This window comes from Canis lupus, chromosome 34, assembly GCF_003254725.2.
Source record: "Canis lupus dingo isolate Sandy chromosome 34, ASM325472v2, whole genome shotgun sequence".
Lineage (NCBI taxonomy): Eukaryota > Metazoa > Chordata > Mammalia > Carnivora > Canidae > Canis > Canis lupus.
This window is the reverse complement of record NC_064276.1, coordinates 7,068,374-7,090,591: the sequence shown is the minus strand read 5'-3', so window position 1 is coordinate 7,090,591 and position 22,218 is coordinate 7,068,374. Positions and strand designations below refer to the sequence as shown.

Sequence of the window (22,218 nt, the reverse complement as noted above, 5' to 3'; positions counted from 1 at the left end):
AAATGCTATTTCAATTGACAATTTAGTAACAATCTTATTAACAAAATCGGCCTCTTGAAGTCCAAGACGCCGAATAATTACAACCTGCAGTAAGCGTGAGTCGGGGGTTGGTGGTTCCTCCAGCCTCCTCCTTCCTCCGCCCCCCACCCCGCAAGGTCCACTGCCTTTGTTAATTTCCCATGTGCGAACATGTGCCCCCACCCCCCCCAACCCCCACCCCACCCTCCGGGAGCAGCTCTTAGCCAGGATCTGACCTGTGACCCTGGCCTGCCCACCAGGGCCCCCCCGGGAAGGAGGCTGTTCTGCGGGGAGACAGCCGGGCTGCTGGGGCTGCAACCTGTCCTCGGGGAGCCCGTGTCCCAGCCCGCTCCGCCTGGCCGCAGCCCTCCCTGGGGGTTGAGGGTCCCAGGGGAAGCAGGTGCATCCAGGCGCCCCGCTCCCTGCCCTGCTGACCCTCTCCGCACCTGCAGCCAGGCTCTGAGAGCACCTCCCGCCACCCTTCAGCGTCCCCGGGGCCCCAGCGTTCGAGGAGGCGGGCTCCCAAGCTTGTGTCTCTGGAGGCCACCGGGCTGCTGCAGGGCCGAGGGAAGGCTGGCCGGCAGGAGGCAGGTGAAGTCAGCATTCCAGAGATGGTCCCCATCTTCCCATCGCCAGCAGCAGGCGACTTCCCATCTGGCCCCATCGCCTCTCCTCCGCTGGCTCAGAATCCCCCCAGCACCCCTTGGGCTCAGTGCTGAAGCTTCTCCCCGCCTGGCTCTTCCCAGGGACTTCTCTCCACCCTTGCCCTGCTGTTCACCCGCCGGCTCCTCCCCCAGCCAGGCTGCGGGCACAGCCTCAGGCGCCTGCGCTCTCCGCTCGGGCTGCCCTCTGGGAAGGCTATACCATACCCGCCGCTGTTTTGGTCAAAGTGGAAATGCACCGAGGCAGAGACCTATTGACCCCTCCTCAGAGGACGTTCCCCCAGGGCCAAGAGTGCATTCAGCACCATGTACTGAGCACGGACTGTGCCAAGCATCGGTGCCAAGCACGATCAGAGGAGCTTCCGCAGGGGCACAGCGGGACCAGCCCCTGCCTAGGGGCCCTGACAGGCAGGAAGCAAGTAGCTAAAATAATGGCCAGTAGGAACAAGTGACAAAAATACACGCAAGGCCAGGTGAAGGGATTATGACCCTTGGTGGTGGCTGAGCCTCCATCCCAGGCCATCGTGGTGGCCAAACCCTGATCAGTGTGCTCCAGCCCTGTCCCCATGTTGCCCTCCTGGGGACGCACTCCCCTGAGCCCTGCTGCAGCACGCCCAGGCTTCATCCGGGTGCATTCCTTCCCAAATCCTCCAGCAACTTCCATCTCTACTGGATCCGGGGGCATTTTCTGCTCTGGGTTTCAAGGCGCTGCAGTTTGGATTACTCCGCCTCCGATTCCATCTGGAGACTGCCCTGCCCGGCGGGGCAGGACCATGCAAGACAGCACAGAGAAGACAAGTGCAGGAGGGGCTGCAGAGCCGTGAGTCAGCTCTGGCAGGCGGAGCCTCGCCCTCCCCAGGCCCTGGGGACCCAGCCCACCTCCAGGGCCCACTGGCCGGCCAGGCCAGCCGTGCTCTGACTTGTGCAGTCACTGCCCGGAGTCAGGGAAAGCACTTCCAGCTCTACAACACACATTTGAATCAAGTCTTTACAAAATTTAGATTCAAATCCACAGTTCAGATGTCTACTTATGTTTTAGAACATTTGGGGGAAAAAACGAATCAAATATGATGCAAACAGATGGAGAATTCATTAGAGATAAAGTCACATCTTGCTTTTTTTTTTTTTTTTTTTTTTTCCTGGAGATGTCTGGTGGCTGTTTTGAGGACCTGGGTGTGCTGCCCTCCAAAGCCCCGCCCTTTGGAGCCTTACACCAAATTCTCACAAGGAATGGCACCGGGCCATCCAACCATGGCCACCATGCTGGAACTTCCTCTTCTTTTCTTTTTTTTCTTTGCTTGCCTTTTCTTTTCTTTTTTCTTTTCTTTCCTTCTCTTTTTTTCTTTTCTTTAATACTTTTTTTTTTTTAATTTTTATTTTATTTATGATAGTCATACAGAGAGAGAGAGGCAGAGACATAGGCAGAGGGAGAAGCAGGCTCCATGCACCGGGAGCCTGATGTGGGATTCGATCCTGGGTCTCCAGGATCGCGCCCTGAGCCAAAGGCAGGCGCCAAACTGCTGCGCCACCCAGGGATCCCCCTTTTTTTCTTTTCTAAGATTTTATTTGAGAGAGAGCAAGTGAGAGTACAAACAGGGGGAGTAGCAGGGGGAGAGGGAAAAGCAGACTTCCTGCTGAGTGGGGAGCCAGCCATGGGACTTGATCCTTGGACCCTGGGATCATGACCTGAGCCGAAGGCAGACACTTAGCCGACTAAGCCACCCAGGCACCCCCACGCTGGAAGCTTCAATCTGTGAGTCAGAGACGCCCCAGTGCCAGGCACTCTGACAACCTTGGACAGCACGGAGCCCTCATTCTAACTGTGCCACCACCGCATCTCCAGGTGTCTTGGGCCACCTGGTGCACTGCCCATCCCACTTCTAACACTGGTTGCACCTCCTTCTGCTCTTCCTCCCTCCGGTTCAGCTGCCTCTCTCCCTGCCCTGATGTAGGCCATCTCCTTCCCCCGGATCCCTGGCTTGACTTCCCATCATGCTCCAACCTGGCCCATGAGTGTGAGTTTCAGAAGGCGTGGATGAGCCGTTCCCTGGAGGACACCTCACCCGGGACCATGGCCCCAGCTCCAACGTAGTGTGGACTGCTAGGACAGGCGGAGTGCTAGGAGTCACTGGGCTGAGTCCTGGCTGTACAGTCTCCTACTCATGTGACCCTGAACAAGCCACCCCAATTCCATGCCTCCGTTTCCTCATTTGCAAAGCAAGGATAATAATAACATTGGCCACCTGGCACAGGTGTGAGCGCTGAGTGAAATAACATTTGGAAAACTCTCAAACACTGTCTGGCACATGGGTGTATTTAAAAAACGTTAAAAGGTAATGTTTGCATTATTGGAGAGCGTCAACATGGTGCCTTCAATTCAGCACCCAAATACTATTGGGATCACCCACTTATGAGAAAACCGCTCTGCTCCCTCATGGTCTTAACTAGATTCTTTCTCAAGTCCATGAGCACCTTCACTTCCTTGTCTTGTGCTCTAAAAGTGACATTGTTCCATGCAATACCTTCACATGTTTAACCAAGTATCTGGGGATCCCATGTCCTAGTCCAGTTAACATGTAGAATTAACCATTGCATCTCCTCCTGGCAAAGGCGGTGGGAAGGTTGTGATTACATGTTTGTGATTATGATACATAAGATTGTAACACCCACCTTGCGAGGCAATGCTCCCTAGGTGGCTTCTTCAAAGCCACGTTGAAAGCCGCCCTCCAGAGAAGGCCACAGGGCAAGCAGCTGAGAGTGGCTCCAGCAGACTCCCAGCAAGAAATGGAAGCTCTCTCACACACCCACCAATACTGCCAACAACCTCAGGATCTTGGAAGCGGATCCTTTCCCAGTAGGGTCTCTGCTGAGACCCCAGCCCCCCTGACACTTTGTCTGCAGCCTGGAGAGACCCATGCAGAAGACCCGGCTAAGCTGTGCCCACCCTCCCAGGCCTCAGAAACCCTGAGGTCATAAATGTGTGTGGCTTTACACCTCTAGGTTTGTGTTGCCATCAAGATACAACAACAGATAGCTAATGGAATTATGAGGTATATGATGGTTTGCTCTTTTTGAAAACCACAATTGCCCAGAGTCAGAAAGCTCAAAATGGCTAAGGTGAATAGCCATGTGTCGGGATGTCAGTGTTATCCCACAGAGAACCAGACCTTTCCTGTTGGAAGATGCCCTTTGGTCCGTCTGTCCTAACCTCACTGGCAGGAGAATGCCCTGGCCATACTGCTTTAGCTGTTTTGGGTCATTTCAATACTCAACATGTCAAAAGAAAATAAATGAAATGCTAACTCAGCAAAACTTTTGCCCTGGACTTCCAGGGCCTCACCGCAGAGTGATGGGATCCAACGAACACTATCAATCACCTGTACACCAGCTGAGAAACTGCTGAAAGTAGACCGATTTCCCAGGCTTTTTTTTTTTTTCCCTTTCTCCCCTTTCCTCTAAAGAAAATGGGGCTGGAGGGGGCACCTGGGTGGCTCAGCAGTTGAGCGTCTGCCTTCAGCTCAGGGCCTGATCCCAGGATCTGGGATCAAGTCCCACATCAGGCTCCCCCCAGGAAGCCTGCTTCTCCCTCTGCCTGTGTCTCTGCCTGTCTCTCTGTGTCTCTCATGAATAAATAAATAAAGTCTTAAAAAAAAAAAAGAAAAAAGAAAATGGGGCTGGAAAGCCATATTTTTATCACTGCCAACTAACGGAATTCAAGGATAATATTTCAGAACGTTCACCTTTCCTTTATAAAAGCCTCATCTCTGTCAAATATAATATAAACAAAATATTGTATTGTTATTTCTTCAATGCCTGGTTCTGCTAAAGCAGTCAGTTTTTATGTAAAATGAATGGCTATCTAATGGAGCAATATAATAATCCCTCCGCATTTAGGGGTGGGTCTAGACATCTGCCGGCAAATGGACAGGTATCCATCTGTGGGGCAGAGCATGAAGGCTTAGACACCATTCAGCTGCATTCTGGAAGGATGGTGGGCCTCCTCCTACCAGGAAGTAGATAAGACTACCCACCTGGACCAGAGCATAGATGCTTGAGGGAGGGTCTCAGGAGGACTGGGCGTCCACACCATCCATGCAGCTAGTCCTGTGATGAGCGTTGTTTCTGCCCCGACTAGGAAAGGGGAGGTGGAACCTACACCCCCAGAAGGCTGATGTTGGCCCTAATTATTCCCTGTTTTAGAAGAGCCCTGACGATGGATGGCCCTCAGCCAGAGTACCTCTCCAACTTGACATTTCCTTTAGGGGGATGCTGGAAACTGAGTTGTTTCATGGATTACACTGGAAGAATGGGTTCTTCGGCCTCGACAAGAGAGTTGGTTAAGAAAGAATGACTGAAATTGTTAAAACTCTATGTTCTGAAGAGAATATTTGGGAAACCTTTCTGTGATGCTCAGTGATTGAAAAGCACAGTCACTGAAGGGTCCTTGGGCCAGACACAACCCCTGGGCGATGTTAAAAGACATGTTATTTCTCCATCTTGCTTCTCTGATGCTCATCAGAGCTAAGCCAGGATGGAGATGAGGAGCAGCAAGCTCACGGTTGAGTTGCACAAGTCCAGATGAGTTTAGGAAGAGTCTGGCCTGGATTCCTGGGAATCATGAATTAAAAAGACATTTCAGAAAGCGAAGAGTTCATTAATTCCCAATGGTTAAGGAAGAAAATAATTGAAGTCTCTAGGACCAGTGCTGCCTACACACTAACTGTTTCAGGGTCCCCTTAAGGATCTTGGACCAACAGCCACTCAGCTGTCATGCAGGGGGTGCCCCTGAGAGCAGACAGTGTCAACTACCAAAATCCAACTAGAGACTGCACCCAGCTCAAGCATCATCATCAAGCTGGACACTGATAGTCCTGGCCGCCACGTTCTTATCTGTAGATGTTGAGAAACATCTACAGATATCTCTGTCACTATCTGCATATCACTGCTGTCTTCCCACGATGATGAGGACAGAGCCACCACTCCGTGCATCCCTCACTGTACTGACATGGAGACGTGGTGATCTTCGATGTCGCTGTCCTAGAAAGTAGTGGCCAATGGAGAATATGGGGAGCAGCTCAGGCACTTTTAACTTCTTGTTTGATAGAATTAAAAGCAAGCTGGTTCTATCAGAGAGCTAATGATTTTCTTTTTTAAAATCCAGCTGGCCTGGCCTGAAGCCCATATGTGGGAGTTAGGAATGTAGAAACATCTCACATCTATTGGTATCTTAATCTTTGCAAAGTATTCAACAGTCCGAATTGTGCAAAGTATTCAACAGTCTGAATTGTTACTTCCCCCATTGCAAAGCAGCAAAATCTGTTCTCCAAGGATCCATGTGGCTAAGAAAACTCCATCCCCAACCAGGACCCCCTAAAGAGAGTCCCAGTTATTCCCTATTTTAGCGTTGATCATCTGTCTAACTTGAAAGCATCTAAAAAAGATGTTACTTGGTATGAGTATCCTTCTCTGTCACTTTTGAAAGATGTGTTAAGGGAATGATTAGCTCGATCAGTCTAGAAATGTATTTCTCCCACAACGATAAGCCAATTCTTTCTGCTTGGAGGAAGAAATGTCTACATTAGGCAAGAAATGTCTGCATTAGGCTCATGAAGAAAAAAATACCTGGGGAATAGGCATATGGAAAAGTGCTCAATATCACATGTCACAGGGAATCACAAATTCAGACCATCGTGAGATACCAGCACACACCCATTGGAGTAGTCCAAATCCAGAGCACTGATGACACCCAATGCTGACGAGGATGTGGAGCAGAGGGAACTCTCATACGTCGCTGGTGCAGGGGAAACCTGCGCATGAATGTTTACAGCAGCTTTACTTACAACTGCCAAAACTTAGACACACCCAAGATGTCTTCCAATAGGCGAGTGGGTAAAGAAACCGTGGTCCATCTGGACAGTGGGATATTATTCAGAGTCAAAAAGAAATGAGCTATGAAGCCACAAACAGGCCAGGAAGAAACTTGAAGGCATATCGCCAGGTGAATGGAGCCAACCTGAAAAGGCTACCTACTGTATGATTCCATGACATTCTGGAAAGACAGAACTTTGGAGAAAGTTGAAAGATCAGAGGTTGCCAGGGGTTGGGGGATTGGGGGATTGGGGGAAGGGATGAATAGGTGGAGGATTTTTCGGACCATGAAACTGTTCCGTATGGTATTATAATGATGGATACACATCACTATGCATTTGTCAAAGCCCATAGAGGGTCCAATGTGAAGAGTGACCCGTAATATAAACCACATACTTGAGTCAATAATGATGTTCTATTATAATAAAATTATCTCATTGTAATCATTTTTATTTCTCATTTAAAATTGAATCTATTTTAGTGATTCAGGTTTTTTTTTTTTATTTATGATAGTCACACAGAGAGAGAGAGAGAGGCAGAGACACAGGCAGAGGGAGAAGCAGGCTCCATGCACCGGGAGCCCGACGTGGGATTCGATCCCGGGTCTCCAGGATCGCGCCCTGGGCCAAAGGCAGGCGCCAAACTGCTGCGCCACCCAGGGATCCCGTGATTCAGTTTAAATGCCATTTATATTTTGCTCTATTTGAATTATTACTATATTATTAATATCTCTATTCATCACAAATGCACCACGCTAACAGAAGTTGTTAGTAATAGAGAAACCATGTCCAGGGAGACAAAGGTAGATGGGAAGGAACTCTACTTTCCCCTCAACTTCTGATGCTCTGAATTTCACGGGGCTGTGCTCCAGTGTCCTCCTGTTACAAGTGGTCAGGAAAGCAGACAGGTGACTCAGTGAGCTGCTTCCCAGGGCCCTCACACCAGACGCATTTCTTAAAGGCAGGTGTGTAAACTCCAACAGGGGGCCACCTTCCCAGGAGTCGTTTCAGGACATGTGTGCCACCTGTTTGCACAGCTGGTCCCTTCTGCAAACCGAACCTGTGGAAGGAGAGGTAAGGGCAGGTGGGATGGGTCTGCCCCACGTGGCCGCAGAGCTACTAAGGTGGCACTTCGGGGCAAGTTATAAAAAGGTGCCCTTCAAGACACTTCACATCTATCTCTCAGAAAATTGTCACAACATTCTGGTCGTTTCAGAACAAGTCACTTCCATCTGCTAGAAAACTGTTTAGAGAAATACGAACCTTACTGTTCACACCTCTGAGGGCATCTCCTAGATGTGGTGCCCAGACACAGCCACCCCCATCAGCTCCAGGCACGTCCCTCCTGGTGATGGGCACCCTGGACCACAGCCCAGGCCCCTGAGAAGCTTCCTTCTCCACACTCACATACCCCAGCTTAGGAGCCAGAGACATTTCAGAAGATGGTCAGAACCCCTCTGTGCAGCCTCATCAGAGGCCCTTTGTTTCTTAGATTCAGAGCAAACAAATGAGCTATTGTTCCGCATTTCTGTGTATTTCAATCGGTTAATCGGACTCAGTTCTGCCTGCCTCAGAAGCGTTTCTATCTTGAGCTCCTTGAATAGAGAAGTGTTGGGGCACAGTCCTAAATCTTCGGGGGACAGCCTCCCCACACGTCTTCCTCGAGTACTGAGAATGTCTGACGCTCGTATCTTATGGGATTTTTCTTTCTATTATAAGTAACAATTTCATTCAGGACAGGAGATACTATTTAAAGTAATATATAATTAATAGCCTCTGCTGAGAGCTCTCATTGTGTTAAGACTAATCTATTGGGAAATGTGAAATTACCAGGTGAATGCCAAGAAGGAGATGGGGAAACAATTTGCCCACTTGAATAAATTAAAAAGTGCAGGATGTTACTTTCATTTTTATTAGGAAATATGTCTTATGATAGCCTCCAATTTTTCCCTTTCTAAGAGAGAAATCCGATTCTGCACACCTCTCAATATTTACTCCCAGCCTGGCCTCTCTCTGATCTCCTCATTCTCTTGACAAGCACTCAGCACCTGCGTGTGCCCGGCCCCAGCCAGAGCACCAGGCTCAGGTGCTAGGGTGATGGGCACAGGGGATTTCTTTCTTTCTTTCTTTCTTTCTTTCTTTCTTTCTTTCTTTCTTTCTTTCTTTCTTCTTTCTTTCTTTCTTTCTCTCTCTCTCTCTCTCTCTCTCTCTCCTCTCTCTCTCTTTTTAAGATTTTATTTATTCATGAGAGACACAGAGAGAGAGAGAGAGAGATGGAGACACAGGCAGAGAGAGAAGCAGGCTCCATGCAAGGAGCCCACAGCGGGACTCAATCCCAGGACTCTAGGATCATGCCCTGGGCCGAAGGCAGGTGCCAAGCCGCTGAGCTACCCAGGGATCTCTCTCTCTCTTTCTTTTTGTAAAGTATGGAATGCTTCATGAATTTACAGGTCATCCTTGCATGGGGGCCATGTTCATCTTCTCTCATCACTCCAATTTTAGTACATGTGCTGCTGAAGCGAGCACTACAGGACAGTTCTTAACCTCAAGGCAATCATTACCTGGCGGGTCTACAGACAATAAAATAATTTTTAATCAAAGTGACAGGTGCAAATTATGTACAAGACCCAGTGCGAGTGGAAGGGAAGTGGCTGATTCTGCAGAGCTTTCAGGTGACATTTCAGACTGGTCTTTGTGCCAGAAGTCATTCTAATTATTGTTGACCATTTAATTATCCTCCTGGGCACCCAGAGGATGACATTTACCATCGCTTTGTACCTGAGTGGGGCCATAAAACTGATTCTGACCGACAGAATTCAGGCAGATGTGATGTATGACACATCTAGGCTGGCCCGTGAAATATCTGACCCTTTCCTCTCTTCTCCTGTGGCAAAGTTGGGGCCCCATATCGGAAACAGCAGCATCCCAAGGTGAAAGGCACCTGGATCACTGAGTCTTTGTCTGCAGGAGGAGACCCTAACTGGAAAATCCTTAGTGGACACAGGAAGGGTGGGAAATAAACTTATTTTGAGGAACTACTGGAATTGGGGATTGTTTGCAACAGCGAGCCTGAATATTATTGAATACCGCAGAAAGTGGTATCTTGCAGGGGCCTGCTGCTGTACCAGAAATATGTGGCCATTTTCTTAGCAGTTGGGCAAGAGGAGAGGAAGACACATGGCTGACTGGGTTGCTGAACATCTATGTTATGTGTGGACAGAACACGGCAGGATGGCTGCCCCTGGGGACTTGGAAGGCAGATCCCATCACCGTAGGCTCTAGGAGGAGTTGTTGGAAAATGGAATATTTGAAGCTTGTTTAGATTGGCGGTGGCTCGGTTTGGAAAGGCAATACAAGAAAGAGAAGAGCTCAGGAAGTAATTGGCTGCTTTGTAAGCAGAAAATGAAAGGTAATGGAGTCCAGAAATTCAAGGCCTTGTAGGATTACAAAAGGTAATCTGCTTCTAGTCCCTGAACAGTAAGTACAGGAATAAAAAAATCGTTTGAAATGATTAAGTGCCGGTGAACTTTCTAAGGTTCATAAAGTGACTCAGAGCAAAGGTGTGAGTAAGCGCGTGGACTTCCCACTCAGCCCGGTGGCCTCGGAGAGCTGCTGTTATGTTGAAACAGGGTCACAGGAGTGAGGAGGCAGGGAAATGAAACAGGTTCCAGAACGACATCCAAGAAAGGGATATGGTTACTGGTATAAATCAATCGGAAGTCATCAAGTTTTTGGGACGATCGTATCACTAAGAATACCATGGGTCTGGACCCAAAATGTCCTTCAATTGTTTTTGACTTAAAAACAGTCTTTGAGGAGTTCCCAGTCTTTCCTTTAAAAAAAAAAAAAAAAGATTTTTTATTTATCCACTTGAAACAGATCAAGAGAGAGAGAGAGAGAGAGAATGAGCAGGGGAGAGAGGGAGAGGGAGAAGCAGACCCCCTGCTGAGCAGGGAGCCCCCCAGGAGGCTCAATCCCAGGACCCCGAGAGCACAACCTGAGCCAAAGGCAGACGCTTAACCATCTGAGCCCCCCAAGTGCCCCGTCCCCAGTCTTTCCTAAACTGGAGGTGAGCTCCCAAAGCTGTCCTGCCTCAAGAACACACTGCCCGAAGTCCAGCCTTATGTGGCCATACATGATAAGGACTAAGGAGGAGCCCCCAGAAGGTGAATTCTGGGGCTGTACCCATGAGGTCTCAGCATCCAAAGCAGACGCATGTGCACTAAGGCGCATCCATGGGCGAGCAATGGGTGTGAGCCCCAGGAGGGAGGGTTCCACGAGTTCCCCGGCCTTGATCCACCACCGTTGACTGGAAACCAGGAAAGCCAGTGGCCAATCCAGCAGCCCCCAGGTGCAGGAGACCAGACCAGAGGGGCTGCTCCTGCTCCACAGAATGGCCAGAGCCACCCAGTTGGCTACCGTAACCGAACGGGTGTCCACGTTCTCTCTCGGGAAGAGGGAGGGCAAGCTGTATTCTGTGGGAAGAAAAAGAAAGCCATTTGGTGACTAGAAGGGTGGCCGGTGGCAGAGACCATGCTACAGCTCGATGGCCTGCTTCGTTTTCCTCCTGGGATACAGTAAACGACATTTCCCTTTCTCCTGCATGTGGGTACGACCTAGGATTGGCTCTGACCATTGGAATCAGGGGAGAAATGATGCAAGCCTATATTGGCTTGTGCTATTTAAAGAAACAACAAGGGACGCCTGGGTGGCTCAGTGGGTGAGCGTCTGCCTTTGGCTCAGGTCGTGATCCTGGGGTCCTGGAGTCAAGTCCCGCATCAGGGTCCCCACAGGGAGCCTGCTTCTCCCTCTGCCTGTGTCTCTGCCTCTCTCTGTGTGTCTCTCATGAGTAAATAAATAAATAAATAAACAAATAAAATCTTAAAAAAAAAAAAAAGGAAACAACAAAAGCTTCCACATACACTTCTCTTCTTTCTTTGTTTCTGTGTTGATCTTAGAGGCCACGAGGTGGGGATGGCAGTGTCCTAAGCTCTTCCCACACGTGGAGGAGGGCTTCTCAGGAGAGCCACCCAACCGAGGACATCCACACGGACCTCGAGTAAGTGAGGAGTGAACTGCTATTATGTTGGGCCACTGAGGCTTAGGGGTGTTGCGGCTTCTAGCTTTACGTGCCTGAGTAATATTGTCTGGAATAATGATTAGGAATTCACATGGCAGGTAAAGGGGGAGAAGCAGGGTATTCAGCTGTAGTGGGGATGGAGGCTGAAGCGTGTTCACTGGAAGGAGCCTGGGGTGGAGGTCATGAAAGACAAGACCGAGGATCTGTCATAGGTTGGAGGACACGCAGGAGACAGCGAATGAAACACCATGTGGGACCCTGGACAGTAAAAGGACATCTGAGGAAAAACTGGTAAAATTTTACAAGATCTCTAGTTTATTGTTGATTTCCTGGTTTGGCAGTTGCACGAAGAGTATGTGGGAACTCTCTACTACTCACAACTTTGCTACAATAATCTAAACCTATGAGAGAATAAATTAGAAATTAAACAATTAAAATTAAAGAATACATTGCAGGACACAGGATCAGATCGGACAGAGAAGCTCAGTTCTGTCAAAAGGTGCCTCTGGCAAGAGGTGGTGGGGGAGGGAGGGCTGGTAAGGTAGGTGAGGTAGACAGCCAGACAAGTGGAACCCCCCAGCCATCCACGCACAGGTTATTCCGTCCAGGCCTCAGACTCAGACACCAGAGCCCACCAGGTGGGCTCTCAGAAACATGGAGGGGACATGGGTCCTGACTCAAATGGAGATCGAGGGTGACTAGATACTCAGTCTCAAGCCTGAGCTGGTGATTCTTCAATCTTCTTCATGTTCAGCCAGGATCCATCCTTGGATCCGAACCATGGATAAGCCTGGAAGTGGAGAACAATGAGGTAAGTGGGGAAAAGAGGCGATCTCCAGCCAAAAAATGAGGCTGTCTCCAGTCGAGAGATGGTCAAGATTCAGTATTCTAATATCTAGAACCCAAACTTTCCATTACAGATGGGGAGGGTGTGGCTGCGTTCATTTTCTGGTGGGTGTTGCATCCGTATAACTGGCCCCCCAGCACGTACAGGAGGGACAAGCAAGTTGCATAAGCCGTGGTTCCGAGTCTGACACCTGCCCCTGCTCTGTTGCCTCTTCTTCCTTGTGGGAAGTTCTTCATGTCCAGTGACTGGGGAAGAAGAGCCCTCGTGCTTGCTTTATGGATGGTCTTGCACAAGACGAAGGAGCCAACTGGAAGTGCTCTGCTACGGCATCAGGAAACCCCCAGGAAGACCATGCTGGAGGGAGAGCTCCTCGAAAGGCAGGGGGCTGAGCAGTCCATTAGCTTGTGCACTTTGTCTGGACTGAGAACGACCAGGACAGATCTACACTCATTTAAGGGTGGCAGCTACTGCTTTGTGTGGCTCAGAGACTTACAAGGTGAAGGACTGGAAGATTGGTAACAGGGAGACAAGAGGGAGAAGCACATGCACCATCCTCTCAGCATCTTATGTGAATTCTTTGGATTTCTAAATGTAACTAATTTAGAAGATTCAAGAACACTGCACAGGCCAAAGAATGCATGTCCTTGGGCTTAGCTTCAGCCATGGGACACTTGTAAATTACAAAACCAAAATTAAGCAAAACAAGTATTTGAGACCTGACATGTGTCTGCACTTCGCAGCGAATCAGGACAAACAAAAAAATCAGAGAGGAAAGGATTAAATGTGTAAGTCTCTTCATGTTGGGCTCCAAAGATTGAGGTGGGGGATTCAGGTGAGCAGAGGGATGCTGTGCAATCCCTTAATCACCACCGGAGCAGGGCCGGTATCCAGGACACGATCCATGTCGTATTTCTATGACCTCAGATATAGCCGGTTCTCGCTATTCACTTTATGTCTGAAAAGTGGCAGCAAACACCAAATGAGCAAATCCTGAGCCATTGCTCATAAAGAAGTTGCAGGGTTAGTTTCCTATGAGCCACTTGTCATAACGTTTTCATCAACCAATCAATACATAAGTGTTTTATTGTTAATTAACGAATGGATTATGGAAGACAACTTATTTAATGTACATAACTGATCGATTAACATTGGACTTTGCTGTCAATAGCACTGCAGCGTGTGCCTGCACAAAGGGCAGGGCACATCGCAGCCACCTTGCCATTAGGACCTCTAGACAGGCGCTGTCCCTGGGCCACTTGACACAGGGAAAGCGACAAAAGACCCCAAAGTGAGGAGAACATGGTGCGACCTACACTGCATAAAGGATGCTCGTTTACCATTGGTTGACACAAGAAGGCCGAGGGCTGCTTTTTCTCTCCCAGCTGGAAACGTGCACATCGGGTGACCCTTCTGTCCCTCCCTCTACATGTGTCCGTGAAAGGCCATAGCACTGCTGCAAGTGCAGATTTGGGGGCGAGTGTAGAATATAAATTTTTGCAAGCAGGTGAATTCACAAATATGGAATCCATGAGTAATGAGAACCGACTGTGTGTGCCTATGCCCACATCTGTGAAAATTACCAGTGTGTGAGATGGGGAGGGGTCAGGAGCCCAGCACAGACGGGCGCCAAGAGAGGGATGAGAGCCCCACAACGTCCAGGCACTCGTGTGCCCCCCACGCCGGCTCCAGCACACCCACTATGGTGGCAGAGTCCTCGGACAGGGCCGGGAAGGCGCAAGGCGTCGCCAAAGTCGGGGATAACACATCTCAGAAGCTTCCCTCTTGTGACCATCCCAGGGCCTTCACGTCATGTGTAGAAATTACCCGGAGCCCCCATGCCCCACAGGGTGAGCGCTGGCCGAGTGGAGATGCCGGACAGGCGCTCGAGAGCCAGGGCAGCAGGTGCACGGTGCTGCCACTCCGCCGCCCCCCAGCTCAGCTCTGCTTCTGCCTTCACCAACCTTCCAGGTGGGCTCCCAGCACTCCTAGGAAGACGTGTGAAAGTCAGGATTTTATTCTGAAGGTCAGGTGGTGTCAATGGTCCTTTGTGTCCTTTGTCAATGGTCACTAAAGACAAACACTTCTAAGCATAAAAGTAAATAATGAAGTTTTTACATTTTTTTCCACTTTTTGAAAAGAACAAATGCCTTAAGTTGATATAAAGCAGTGGGAAAAACAACCTACCGCCTTAGGAGGAGCAATTCAGAAAAAGCACAAATGATCATGCAGTATGTGTTTCTATTCTTAGTGAAAAAAGAATTTAAGTCCCCCAGGAGTAAAATGCAGATTCCCATAAATACACTGCCTATCCAATGAGTATAAGAATGCCACTTTCAAAACAGCCTGTGCATCTTAACCACAACAGTCCTTAATTAAGCACAATTGAGAAGTCACCAGAAAGAAGCCGAGTTCCAGGGGTTTTTGCCCTCCTGTTTACCCTGGGTTTTACACTCTCTCTGTTGTATGCACGACACTTGGAAGTCCGTGTGCATTTCATTCTTGAATATTGTGCCCCCGTATTTCCAGCCTAGAAACCCACCAGAACTGAAGCCTTAAATAAACTTTCTTCTCAAGTCAAACCTCAGCAATATTTATATAACTGAGAACACTGTATTTTAGATGTGACAATTAAATATTAAAATATTATGCATAATATTAAGACTATCTTAGGATGAGTAATTCATAATAGTAGTGAGAGCTTTCCCTGAGAATTAAATATAAAGAGATGTTTGGAATAATTATGATGAAAGAGGAAGATGAAATGGAGGGAAAGGAGAAAACTATTTGACCATCCAGGTCAGGGTTTGGCAAAATTTTTCTGTAAATGGCAAGATAGTTAATATTTTTGACTTGGGGGGCTGTGGGGTCTCCATCACAATGATTCAACTCTAATGGGATAGCACAAAAGCAGCCAGAAATACTGTGGACCAAATAGGCAAGACTGTGTCCCCCCAAAAAAATCTTTATTTATAAAGAGAGGGCCAGACCTGGCTAGGGCCATAGTCTTTGACCCCCAATCTATGGGAGACAGACTCTGGAATTGATGATGAATAAGATGGCACTGGCCATCAACAGACCCTATACAGCCACTCAGAGAATATTAAAAACCACTTTGGGATTTGATAATAGTCCTGGGGCATCCATTTGCTATGAATTATTTCATACCTGCACCTAAAGGGAAAACTTGGTTTTACTTTTCATTTCTAAAAGGATTTTAAAATACACAGAAGATAGATTCTTTTTTTTTATAGATTCTATTATAAGATAGATTAGTATGCAGGCTACTCGCCATAAATTAAACAGCAATTATTCTCAAGGAACAAGGAATTCTTTGCTTTCCAAAAGAAATTGCTTTTGAATTTCTTTAAATATTTATATCCCTTGTTGGATTTACTGTGCTGGATCAAGAAACTGGAATTTTCAATGAAGGTGATGCGTGGTGGGAGACCTTTTTAACCTGATGAAATATTATAGCTAATTTGTTTTAAAATAGTGAAAGGGGAGAACCAACCAGTGGGACGGGGCCTTTGAGTACTTGACCTTTGAGTAGCTGGGTGCACTTGTGTGCACGTTCGCATGTGTGTTCACCGTCCCTCACTCTGGCGCCTGTAGAGCCACCCTTCAGAAGGCCATAGGCCACTCTCTGTCCTGGAACCAGCCTGGGCCCTGCTGCAGGCCGTGTGGTGGGCAAGGACGTCTGAGACACAGACCCCTCTCCTGGGCAGGAGTAGCCACTCGTTAGAGCATCTCTCCTCCAGGCCGGGTTTGGATCCCCAGGCTCAGCCTCCCCCGGGGGCCTGTGTCATGCAGCAGAAAGAGCCAGGCTTCTGGACAGACTCCCAGCCACGCTTCACCAGCTGTGTGACTCCTCATGTCCCCTACTGCTCTAAGCCTCGGTTTGCTTACCTGCAAAGTGGGCACAATGCAAGTGTTCCCTACAGAGATGTTGCTCTGATTAAATGAGATGGTATTTGAGCACCCAAGACGGGGCCCGCAGGCAGGGCTGGCTCATAGCCTGGGTCAGGCCTGCTTCCTGCATTCATTCACCCTTCTTCAGTGAACAGGAGCTCTGGTCAACTTGCCTTTCTTGACATATCAACACTATCTTTACACAAGTGTCTTTGTTTTGGTACCTGCGTTACATTTCAAATATGTACTTTGTCAGTCAGGGTTTTCTAGAGAAATAGGACCAATAGGATGGATGGATGGACGGATGGATGGATGGATGGATGGATGGATGGATGGATGGATCAATAGAGGGATATGAAGAGGTATATTTTAAGTAATTAGCTCCCATGATAGTGGAGCTGGCAAGTCTAAACTCTGTAGGGCAGGCCAGCAGGTAGGGCAGGCTGGAGACTGAGGCAGGAGTTGATGCCGCCATCTTGAGATAGAATTCCTTATCCTCTGGGAAACTTCAGTGTTTGCTCTTAAGGCCTTCTTCGGATTAGATGAGGCCCACCCACCTCACCAAGTGTTCGGTCTTTCACTTCAAGTCAAGTGACTATAAGCGTTCATGATATCTATAAGGCATCTTCACAGAACGCCTGCTCTAGTAGTTGCCTAAACACCTGGGCACCATGGCCTTGCCAGGTTAGCCCATAAAGCTCACCATCCTCATAATGTTCATAGGCACGTGGTCTATTCTTTTCAGGAAATTACACATTTAAAAATACCACCATGCATTCAGAGAAAGAAAATAATTTACTAGGTTTTACTCAAGAGGGATCCACTAGAAGAACTGATAAGACTCTGGGGGAGGTCAAGGCCTCGGACTTTGGAGGTTTCCCTGGGGAGACAGGCAGGCATCCTCCAGCAGACGAAAGCATAGGAGGCCACAGGCTGCTCTGCGGTGTGCCCTCTGAGTCCCCAGGGCTGCCATCAAGCACACAGGCTTTCCTGGGCTCCTGCCTGCTGCCATGTGCTCGGGGTCAAATCCCAGGGGGGTACCTAACAGGCCGGCAGGTTCCTGCCCTCAAAACCCCCACCTGTTACCTTCCTTTCATAGGGGATTTATTTCAACCTTCATACTCACTGAGTGCCCGCTGGCCCCACAGTGGCACTGCAAGGTGAGGACCAGGAAGCCACAGCTCAGTCAGAAGGGGAAGGCCGCCAGGCTGACTGCAGAAGGCATAGGTTAGCCGTGGGTCTGTCACGGGAGCTCGGGAGCTCAGAGTTGGGGTGGGAGGAGGAATGTTTCTACATCTCAAGAAGGTCAGGGAAGGCTTCTTGGAAGAGGTGACCCTGAGCGGTCTTAAAAATCCTATACCAATTGTGCAAAGATTGAAACGCAAGCCACCTGAGCCCATTTGTTACAGTTCGAAATGATTGCAGGAAAAGTGCAATGTCTTAAGAGAGCCTTAAGACTTTCTCTATAACACGAGTCATATAAATGGTCTGAACTGAGAGTCACAAACTCCGTATCCCCCGTTGCCTACTCTTAGCTCCTTTGTAGGTATAAGCAGCTTAAACCAGAGCAAGGTGGGGGAAAGTGACCGAACACCAAATAAACAGCAGTGGCCTTGAACTCTTCCAAAAAGGTGGACAATCCATTGCAGGCAGAAAGCGGGTTGGAGGCCACCTAAACGAGCCGAGTGCCTTTCAGAAATCAATGCAGACAAGTTCAAGAACCAGAGGACTGACAAATCTGTGGGGATCCAAGTGTACACGTACAGTGTGAGCCTTTCTGCTTGAGGAAGAATTAATGACTCATTAATATGCTATAGTTATTTATCAAGGGCCTTCCTCACAGCAGCCCCTGTTCAGTGGAGTTCTTGGAGGGGAGAGTGAGCACGGAACCAAATGTGTGCTTAGAAGTCTAATATATCCGTGGGCTCAGACGTAGGCCTCGCAGGGTGACTGGCTGCCTGTCACATTGGCCACCATAACAGTGCACTGTGGACTGGGCACATGGGCCTTCCTGGATGTGGGGTTGGTGAGCGAATGGTCTAGAAAGAGTTGTTTTAATGTTCTCAGTGCAGAAAGATGCCTTCATTATAACACGGGGCCAGGATCTGTGGCCAGGAAGAGCTGCTCTGGGATTGAGGGGAGTGGCTAATTCTGGGCTTCTCAGTTAGTGGGGGGTAGGAAGAGCGAAGTCTCTGAGGAATCTGTGTCTGCTGAAAGTGAGGTTCATAGGACTTAGAGGGCTAGCTGTTGTCCAGATAAGGTTACCCTTCATTATCTAGTGAAACACTAGTCATGGGACTCTTAGGCAAAGCCACGTCCTGTGCGTCTTAGATGTGCAGCAATGGGCCGGCCACACATAAAATGGTTTTGGCTACATTTCTCCTGCCAACGCACTTCTCATTTCCCCACTGAACAATTTTGACCCTTAAGACTTGAAGGTTGTCAAGGGTAGAAGGTCTCATCTTCCATAACTTTTTCTTGCTGAATGAGGGGGTAGAGACATCCTTTCTTGTGTGTCAACATTGATCAGTTGGGAATTCGCATGTAGGAATTTTGAAAGGCTGAATCCAAGGTAGACAACATTTATGCGTCTCCTTGAGTAGAAAGGGTCATCTGTCCACTTTAAGTTATGGCAACGAAGGAGTCTGGGCACGAGGCACATATACCTCCTTGTGCTGCTGTCAAAACATCGGATGCCATTCAATTTTGTAGGGCGGCCTTACTCATCCGTGCTACTTTAGTATCTAGCAGGGCTATGCTATTTGGGGAGTCATTTTGGGCTTTGACCGTGTACTTATTGAAGGCTTCCATGTGCCAAGGGACATCCTCCAGTCCTAAAGGGGGAACAAAGGTGGGTGCTAGGTGGTCATACCAATGAAATGTGGGACGAGGCCACGGTTGTTTTGAATTCAGAAGATTGGCTGAGTTAGTAATGGTTTTCAGAGTATATCGGTGCACTGAGGCAAAATCCAGAATACAGTGACCTATCCAGCCTGGGGGAAGCCATGGCTGTAGGTTAGGGCTGTATAGCCATTGGGTCCCATTAGGAGCCAGCTGCCTAATTCTGGGCTGCCTCATCTAATCAGTAGCAAACCAATCCATGGCCTGAAGAACAATGATTTGTGAACATATTTCTGATGGCACCCACCTTAGCTGCCCAGTGTTGTTTGCCTATGTATGGTTTCTCTGTCCCCAGCATAGAATTGCTTTTTGACTTAGCCATCCAATTGTGGGGGTGAGCTGTTCATATTGGCCCCCGATCTGATATATTTCAGCCTGTGTATACCAATAAGTTGGATTTTATAGCATAGGCATTCTCTGGTACATATTTATTTGTAGACAAGTGACTTCAGTCAGAACCTTAATGGTTTGAGAGCATGAAAAGATCTGATCTTGGCTGGGGAGATTCCAAGTGGTACTGGCCATAGGCCAGAGGGTAACATTTTGTTTTGTGATAGAGCTATCATGAAATATAGTAGAACTTGGGTCACAGATCGTCTTTAAGACATAGGTATACAAGGAAAGCCAATTTGGGCCCCGTGACGGGGAGGCCCACCAAGCCTGACCAGATGAGCACAATATAGGCAGAATCACATACACTCAGCAAGCTGTTTGATTTTGAAGCCCAGCATAATGCTGTGCCCATCTTAAGAAGGAATTATCAGTAAAAATTGGGAAAAAAGAGAATGAGAAAGAGAAGTGCAATGTTCACTGTCATTTGAAGAGAAGTCTGAGGTCTTCTACAGGTTCATGGGAGTGAGAAAGCATGCAAGCTGGCACACTGGGTTCCTGTGGGGAAGACACAGGTTGAGTTCTTGATATAGGAGTCCACGAGGAATGGCCTTCTAATAGTATGATGGAGGGGGCACATGATATGACCCGGGAGGGAAGCTCTTGTTTTGCAGTCAAATCCCCGCTGTATTAGACTTCCAATCCTTTGAGTAAAGCATGTCTCCTGGGTCTGGATGAGGTGGATTATTAGCAACTGTCAGATCAGATTTAGGGAGGATATGGTCTGCATATTTTTGTAGAGATTTGTGAATTAACTCAGCCTCAAGTGAAGTAATTCAACAGAGCATTAGAGTCTCCAGCTCTTGACAGTTCTACAGTGAGAACAGGCGCCATATATTAATTCAGAGGGGCTTGCCCCTATTGATTCCTTTGGGGCGATTCTCACTCTCAGAAGTCCTACCGGTAAAAGAGTAACCCAATTTTCTTGAGTCTCAATGCTTACTTTGGCAAGATGTCGTTTTAAGGTGTGGATGGCCGATTCCACCTTTCCGGAGCACTGTGGATGTCAGGCCGAATGCAAATAGCAGTTAATTTTTTAAGTCCTGAGCTATTTGCTCAGTTATTTGTGCAATAAAAGATGGTCCATTGTCATTTTGTACAGATGGAGGGAGTCCAGATCAAAGGGGGTAATTTCCCCTAATAAACTTTTTGTCACTTCAGTGGCCTTTTCTGTTTTGCAATGGAAGGCTTCTATCCATTCAGGAAAGATGTCTACATAGACCACCAAGTATTTATATCCTTTACAAGATGGCCTTTGTGTAAAATCTAGTTGCCAGTCCTCCTCAGGATATGTCCCCCCAATCTGGACTGGTGTTAAGGGCAGCAGAGGGTGGGAGGTGTGCCCTCTGGGTTTACTTGTGTGCAGGTAGCACATGATTGGCAGTGGTAAAGTTAATCTCAACAAAGGTGTTTTCAGCCATTTGTCCCAGGGCCTTCAGGAGTAGCCTCATGCGTACCCTGCATTAGTTTCCATCGGTTGCCTTTGGACATAAAGACTTTTCCTCTATCATTTATAACCCAGTTTTGCGCATTTTTTGAAAATCACCATTCCAGGGCTACCTGGATTTCTTGGTCTCAGTAGCCCAGGAATCTATTTTTCAGCAGTGTCAGGACTGGTATGGGGACTCAGTACTTGCAGGTTTTGTGCAGCTTGCTTGGCTACCCCCTCTGCCAGCTGATTCCTTTTGGATTCCTTAGACGTGTCCTTTTGATGTCACCTGAGGTGACTTATAGCCGCCATGTTAGGTTTGTGTACAGCCTCTAAAAAGGCTATTATTTCAGGTCCATGTTTAATGGAAGAGTTATGACTTGTTTATAACTCTCTTTCGAAATTGCCCCATGTGTGTAGGACCAGGAAAGCATATTTAGAGTCAGTATAGAGATTAATCCTGAGGCCTTTTGCCAATTGTAAAATACAAAGGAGTGCTATTAGCTCTGCTTTCTGGGCAGACGTATTTGCTGGGAGGGCTGTGACCTCCATAGTCTGGCTTAGACTGATGATCACCTGCCCTTCACCATGAAACTGCTGCCACCAGGAAACAGTTGTCACCTGCATTACCAATAGGAGGATCTTTCAAGTACAATCTGCTGGAATAAACAAGATCAATAGCTTCTGAACAATTATGCTCTATAGAAGTGCAATGGTCAGATCCAGGCACAAGGGCAGCTGCGTTTGAAGTTCGGCAGGTCTTGAGGATCGGTTCGGGTGTGTCTGAAAGCATGGCCCGGTATTTAGTAAGTCAGCTCACCATCATCCTTTGGTGGCCTTCAGTTCCTAAAACACTTTGGACGTGATGTGAACTCATCACAGTCAGGGACTGTCCTGTAGGAAGTTTTGTCCCCTCCTCCTACCCAGAAGGTGGTCATAACCACCACTGGAAGACAAACCAGCCACCCTTGTGCTACATTGTCAAGTGACTTTGAAGAATAGCCCACCAGGCTCATTTCATTTCCTAATTTTGGGGTCAGAACTCCCAAAGTTTGGCCTTGTTTTTCTGCTGCATATGAAGGGAAAGGTTTTTCTAAGTTTGGTAGAGCCAAAGC

General features: G+C 48.1%; 1 non-coding gene across 1 annotated transcript; it reads right to left on the bottom strand.

Moving 5' to 3' along the window:
• Positions 1-8,967: 8,967 nt before the first annotated feature.
• On the bottom strand, positions 8,968-9,073 carry LOC112662916 (U6 spliceosomal RNA). The gene has a single exon (XR_003138947.1). It is a non-coding gene; the product is annotated as a U6 spliceosomal RNA (small nuclear RNA).
• Positions 9,074-22,218: the final 13,145 nt, after the last annotated feature.